Source organism: Anastrepha obliqua, unplaced genomic scaffold (assembly GCF_027943255.1).
Source record: "Anastrepha obliqua isolate idAnaObli1 unplaced genomic scaffold, idAnaObli1_1.0 ptg000251l, whole genome shotgun sequence".
Lineage (NCBI taxonomy): Eukaryota > Metazoa > Arthropoda > Insecta > Diptera > Tephritidae > Anastrepha > Anastrepha obliqua.
This window is the reverse complement of record NW_026562292.1, coordinates 1-7,500: the sequence shown is the minus strand read 5'-3', so window position 1 is coordinate 7,500 and position 7,500 is coordinate 1. Positions and strand designations below refer to the sequence as shown.

Genomic DNA, 7,500 nt, shown 5'->3' with positions numbered 1-7,500 from the left:
AATAAATATTAATATCATAGATATTAAATTTTTTGTAAAATTCAAAAAATGAATTTTAGCATTATATATAATAAAATCTATCAACACTTTATCAAATCATTAGTATTTATTTTATGTTAATATGCTTAAAAAGCAAATTAATTTAAATAAACTTAATATCACCAATGATCTTTTGATAAATACTTTATTATGTTAATAGATTACAATGTCCTTATATGAAAAAAATGCACATTATTTTTTTAATTATTTAATGATGAATTTTTCATAATGGATATTCAGGTTCATCGGGCTTAACCTCTAAGCAGTTTCACGTACTATTTAACTCTCTATTCAGAGTTCTTTTCAACTTTCCCTCACGGTACTTGTTTACTATCGGTCTCATGGTTATATTTAGTTTTAGATGGAGTTTACCACCCACTTAGTGCTGCACTATCAAGCAACACGACTCTTTGGAAATATCTTTCTAGTAATCATTAACGTTATACGGGCCTGGCACCCTCTATGGGTAAATGGCCTCATTTAAGAAGGACTTAAATCGTTAATTTCTCATACTAGATATTAAGATATTCCATACACTGCATCTCACATTTGACATATAGACAAAGTGACTTAGTGCTGAACTATTTTCTTTTCGCTCGCCGCTACTAAGAAAATCCTTGTTAGTTTCTTTTCCTCCCCTCATTAATATGCTTAAATTCAGGGGGTAATCCCATATGAGTTGAGGTTGTTTTAATATTCTTTTTTTATCTTCTCACAATTTAATAAAAAAATTATATCATCTTTTCATCTCTATTTTTCTTTTCTCCTTTTATATATTGTAAATATATAAAAATAATAATAATGTAAAATGAGGCAATCCTAGAATAAAAAATTTAATTTTTATGCTAGACATTCCTCCTTTTAATTACATATATAAATTATTATTTTATATATATATATAAATAATATGAAAATTTTTTGTAAAGAATACTTAGATTCAATATTTTCATCATTTCATTTTATTTGAGAGGATTTTTTTTTTAAAGAATATATAATAAATAAAATTCATTATATATCTTTATTTTTTTTGCTATTAATATTATGAATTATTTAAAATCCAATAATATACACATTTGCTTAAATTCAATTATTTTTATAAAAGAATAAGCAACTTATTTAGCATAGTCTTACAACCCTCAACCATATGTAGTCCAAGCAGTACTTTAAAATTGAATTTAATGTACATAACAGCATGGACTGCGATATGCGTTCAAAATGTCGATGTTCATGTGTCCTGCAGTTCACACGATGACGCACAGTTTGCTGCGTTCTTCATCGACCCATGAGCCAAGTGATCCACCGCTTAGAGTATTTTTTTATTTATTTTTATTTATAACAAATGTCAATTTTTTTTTGCATATATTAATTGAAAGAGTAAAATTAAATAATATTAATAATATATAAATTGATTTTCTTTCAATAATATATATCAAATATATTTAACTCTAAACATTTTTATTAAGTTGCGAATGTCTTAGTTCAACAATAATACAGTGGTGGTATTTATTATGATTCAATTATTTTGTATTTTTTTAATCATTTTATGTATATATAATAATATAATAAATATATACCACTTTTGTTATTGTGAACAAATTAACTTATCATTCAATCAAATGAATAATAAGTACAACTTTTTATTTTCATGTTTAAAGGTTTTTAAAAGAAAAAAATAAGAAAAAACATTACAAAATGTACCATCATATATTATATTTAATATGATATAATTGATGGATCACAAATTGAATGAAAAAGAATAAAAAGAATTATGGATTCAAAATAATTATATAAATTTTTTTTTTTTTTCTTTTTTTTTTTTTTTTTTTTTTTCTTTTTGTTCGTTTGTTTGCTTGTCTGTTTGTTTGTTTGTTTGTTTGTTTTTCTTACGGATATGGAACACAATAATGATCCTTCCGCAGGTTCACCTACGGAAACCTTGTTACGACTTTTACTTCCTCTAAATAATCAAGTTCGGTCAACTTTTGCGAAACAACCGTGACACACGAGGCGTCACAGTGATCACGTCCGGAGACCTCACTAAATAATTCAATCGGTAGTAGCGACGGGCGGTATGTACAAAGGGCAGGGACTTAATCAATGCGAGTTAATAACTCGCACTTACTGGGAATTCCAAGTTCATGTGAACAGTTTCAGTTCACAATCCCAAGCATGAAAGTGGTTCAGCGGTTTACCCGGACCTCTCGGTCTAGGAAATACACGTTGATACTTTCATTGTAGCGCGCGTGCAGCCCAGGACATCTAAGGGCATCACAGACCTGTTATTGCTCAATCTCGTTACTGCTAGACGCAATTTGTCCATTTAAGAAGCTAGTGTCCTTATAATGGGACAAACCAACAGGTACGACTCCACTTATATAAACACATTCAAACACTTGTACATTCAAGATGTACGCATGAAAGAAGGCTATATAAGTTTCAACATCATAATCCTGAAAGCATCTATTTAATATATTTGAGTCTCGTTCGTTATCGGAATTAACCAGACAAATCACTCCACGAACTAAGAACGGCCATGCACCACCACCCATAGATTCGAGAAAGAGCTATCAATCTGTCTTACACGCTTATGTTCGGACCTGGTAAGTTTTCCCGTGTTGAGTCAAATTAAGCCGCAGGCTCCACTCCTGGTGGTGCCCTTCCGTCAATTCCTTTAAGTTTCAGCTTTGCAACCATACTTCCCCCGGAGCCCAAAAGCTTTGGTTTCCCGGGAAGCGACTGAGAGAGCCATAGTAGTAGCTACACCCAATTGCTAGCTGGCATCGTTTATGGTTAGAACTAGGGCGGTATCTGATCGCCTTCGAACCTCTAACTTTCGTTCTTGATTAATGAAAACATCTTTGGCAAATGCTTTCGCTTAAGTTAGTCTTACGACGGTCCAAGAATTTCACCTCTCGCGTCGTAATACTAATGCCCCCAAACTGCTTCTATTAATCATTACCTCTTGATCTAAAAACCAATGAAAGTAGAACAGAGGTCTTATTTCATTATTCCATGCACAAAATATTCAGGCATTTGGAGCCTGCTTTAAGCACTCTAATTTGTTCAAAGTAATTGTACCGGCCCACAACAACACTCGATGAAGAGCACTGAAGTAGGTTTAAATAGGAGGAATATATAAAAAATACATTGTATTAATTATATATAAGAACTCCACCGGTAATACGCTTACATACATAAGGTAATGTACATACCACAATATATAGTTGTACTACCCGTATGAAGCACAAATTCAACTACGAACGTTTTAACCGCAACAACTTTAATATACGCTATTGGAGCTGGAATTACCGCGGCTGCTGGCACCAGACTTGCCCTCCAATAGGTCCTTGTTAAAGGATTTAAAGTGTACTCATTCCAATTACAGGGCCTCGGATATGAGTCCTGTATTGTTATTTTTCGTCACTACCTCCCCGAACTGGGAGTGGGTAATTTACGCGCCTGCTGCCTTCCTTAGATGTGGTAGCCGTTTCTCAGGCTCCCTCTCCGGAATCGAACCCTGATTCCCCGTTACCCGTTGCAACCATGGTAGTCCTAGATACTACCATCAAAAGTTGATAGGGCAGACATTTGAAAGATCTGTCGTCGGTACGGGACCATACGATCTGCAAGTTATCTAGAGTTCAACCAATTTAACGATCAAATGATCGCTTGGTTTTAGTCTAATAAAAGCACACGTTCCATAAGGTCCGTGTTTATATTGCATGTATTAGCTCTAGAATTACCACAGTTATCCAAGTAACTGTTAACGATCTATGGAACCATAACTGATATAATGAGCCTTTTGCGGTTTCACTTTTAATTTGTTTGTACTTAGACATGCATGGCTTAATCTTTGAGACAAGCATATAACTACTGGCAGGATCAACCAGAATAATATTTGTATTTATATATTTTTCTTTGTTTTTCATATTTGAAAATTTCATAAATTACGGTGTATATAAAAAGTAAAGGGGCGACCCCCCTTTAGCTTTTCTTATCAAAATTCAAAAACCGTTTTTTATGAAAAAGAATTTTCGTTCTCTATATTATATATTTTATATAAAAATATAAGAACGATATTTCTTCTTAATATTTGCCAATTTTCAAATAATTTATCATTCTTAATAACATTTTACTTTTTTTTCAAATGCATTTTTAATGTAATAATTTCATATATTACATAATTTTTCTCTTTGAATTGAAATTAATAATTTCATAATTCTATTTTTTAATCATAAATATATATGATTGAAAAAATTTTCTCCTCTTTTCCTTTGTTTAAAATTTAATTTTTCTTATAAATTTTTGTTTTTCTTATTTTTTTCTCTTCATCATCTGTTTAATTTCCTGTATTTATACAAGAAACAAACAGTTGAGGATAATTTCTATGTAATGCTAGTATAGAATATAAAATTTTGAATTCAAAAATTTATTTCTATTTAAACTAACTATAGAAAACCAGGAATAAAATACAATAACACCAATATGCCATAACATGTTAGTATAGAATATAGATTCTTCATATATGTATATATATTCGAAAATTTTTTCTATTTAAACTAACGTATGGAAAACCAGGAATAAAATCATAATATTACCAGTTTAATATGGCTCAAATTCGAGTTTCATATAGTTATGATTCGATTTATATGCTTCAATATCATTGGTTAGTTAACTTTTGATATTTTCATATTATATCACATGCCTTCACCGTGAGTGTTTTTTGCCATGCACACCTCACATTGTCAAAAATGTATGGGAAAAATTCATTTCAATACATTTCAGTTTGATTTGAAATGTCTTTATTATATATTTTAGTGCCAATATGCCAAGGTTATATTCCATAACTCTCTATTTAAACTAACGTATGGAAAACCAGGCATAAAATCACAATATTACCAGTTTAATATGGCTCAAATTCGAGTTTCATATAGTTATGATTCGATTTATATGCTTCAATATCATTGGTTAGTTAACTTTTGATATTTTCATATTATATCACATGCCTTCACCGTGAGTGTTTTTTGCCATGCACACCTCACATTGTCAAAAATGTATGGGAAAAATTCATTTCAATACATTTCAGTTTGATTTGAAATGTCTTTATTATATATTTTAGTGCCAATATGCCAAGGTTATATTCCATAACTCTCTATTTAAACTAACGTATGGAAAACCAGGCATAAAATCACAATATTACCAGTTTAATATGGCTCAAATTCGAGTTTCATATAGTTATGATTCGATTTATATGCTTCAATATCATTGGTTAGTTAACTTTTGATATTTTCATATTATATCACATGCCTTCACCGTGAGTGTTTTTTGCCATGCACACCTCACATTGTCAAAAATGTATGGGAAAAATTCATTTCAATACATTTCAGTTTGATTTGAAATGTCTTTATTATATATTTTAGTGCCAATATGCCAAGGTTATATTCCATAACTCTCTATTTAAACTAACGTATGGAAAACCAGGCATAAAATCACAATATTACCAGTTTAATATGGCTCAAATTCGAGTTTCATATAGTTATGATTCGATTTATATGCTTCAATATCATTGGTTAGTTAACTTTTGATATTTTCATATTATATCACATGCCTTCACCGTGAGTGTTTTTTGCCATGCACACCTCACATTGTCAAAAATGTATGGGAAAAATTCATTTCAATACATTTCAGTTTGATTTGAAATGTCTTTATTATATATTTTAATGGCAATATGCCAAGGTTATATTCCATAAAATGTTAGTATAGAATATAGATTCTTCATATATGTATATATATTCGAGAATTTTTTTCTATTTAAACTAACGTATGGAAAACCAGGCATAAAATCACAATATTACCAGTTTAATATGGCTCAAATTCGAGTTTCATATAGTTATGATTCGATTTATATGTTTCAATATCATTGGTTAGTTAACTTTTGATATTTTCATATTATATCACATGCCTTCACCGTGAGTGTTTTTTGCCATGCACACCTCACATTGTCAAAAATGTATGGGAAAAATTCATTTCAATACATTTCAGTTTGATTTGAAATGTCTTTATTATATATTTTAGTGCCAATATGCCAAGGTTATATTCCATAACATGTTAGTATTAGAATATAGATTCTTCATATATGTATATATATTCGAAAATTTTTTCTATTTAAACTAACGTATGGAAAACCAGGCATAAAATCACAATATTACCAGTTTAATATGGCTTAAATTCGAGTTTCATATAGTTATGCTTCGATTTATATGCTTCAATATCATTGGTTAGTTAACTTTTGATATTTTCATATTATTTCACATGCCTTCACCGTGAGTGTTTTTTGCCATGCACACCTCACATTGTCAAAAATGTATGGGAAAAATTCATTTCAATACATTTCAGTTTGATTTGAAATGTCTTTATTATATATTTTAGTGCCAATATGCCAAGGTTATATTCCATAACATGTTAGTATAGCTAATATGAATTCTTCATATATGTATATATATTCGAAAATTTTTTCTATTTAAACTAACGTATGGAAAACCAGGCATAAAATCACAATATTACCAGTTTAATATGGCTTAAATTCGAGTTTCATATAGTTATGATTCGATTTATATGCTTCAATATCATTGGTTAGTTAACTTTTGATATTTTCATATTATTTCACATGCCTTCACCGTGAGTGTTTTTTGCCATGCACACCTCACATTGTCAAAAATGTATGGGAAAAATTCATTTCAATACATTTCAGTTTGATTTGAAATGTCTTTATTATATATTTTAGTGCCAATTATGCCAAGGTTATATTCCATAACATGTTAGTATTAGAATATAGATTCTTCATATATGTATATATATTCGAAAATTTTTTCTATTTAAACTAACGTATGGAAAACCAGGCATAAAATCACAATATTACCAGTTTAATATGGCTTAAATTCGAGTTTCATATAGTTATGATTCGATTTATATGCTTCAATATCATTGGTTAGTTAACTTTTGATATTTTCATATTATATCACATGCCTTCACCGTGAGTGTTTTTTGCCATGCACACCTCACATTGTCAAAAATGTATGGGAAAAATTCATTTCAATACATTTCAGTTTGATTTGAAATGTCTTTATTATATATTTTAGTGCCAATATGCCAAGGTTATATTCCATAACTCTCTATTTAAACTAACGTATGGAAAACCAGGCATAAAATCACAATATTACCAGTTTAATATGGCTTAAATTCGAGTTTCATATAGTTATGCTTCGATTTATATGCTTCAATATCATTGGTTAGTTAACTTTTGATATTTTCATATTATTTCACATGCCTTCACCGTGAGTGTTTTTTGCCATGCACACCTCACATTGTCAAAAATGTATGGGAAAAATTCATTTCAATACATTTCAGTTTGATTTGAAATGTCTTTATTATATATTTTTAGTGCCAATATGCCAAGGTTAT

The 7,500-nt window shown here is 29.8% G+C and overlaps 2 non-coding genes and 1 pseudogene across 2 annotated transcripts in view; all 3 read right to left on the bottom strand.

Annotated features, from left to right (window-relative positions):
* LOC129252523 (large subunit ribosomal RNA) overlaps window positions 1–727 on the bottom strand; it is a 3,987-nt gene extending 3,260 nt beyond the window's left edge. The window contains exon 1 of the ribosomal RNA XR_008583487.1: window positions 1–727. This exon is cut by the window's left edge and continues 3,260 nt beyond it. This is a non-coding gene — a ribosomal RNA (large subunit ribosomal RNA).
* A 442-nt stretch (window positions 728–1,169) lies between these two features.
* Window positions 1,170–1,350, bottom strand: LOC129252521 (5.8S ribosomal RNA; annotated as a pseudogene).
* A 591-nt stretch (window positions 1,351–1,941) lies between these two features.
* LOC129252529 (small subunit ribosomal RNA) lies at window positions 1,942–3,932 on the bottom strand. The gene has a single exon (XR_008583490.1). It is a non-coding gene; the product is annotated as a small subunit ribosomal RNA (ribosomal RNA).
* Between the last annotated feature and the right edge of the window lie 3,568 nt (window positions 3,933–7,500).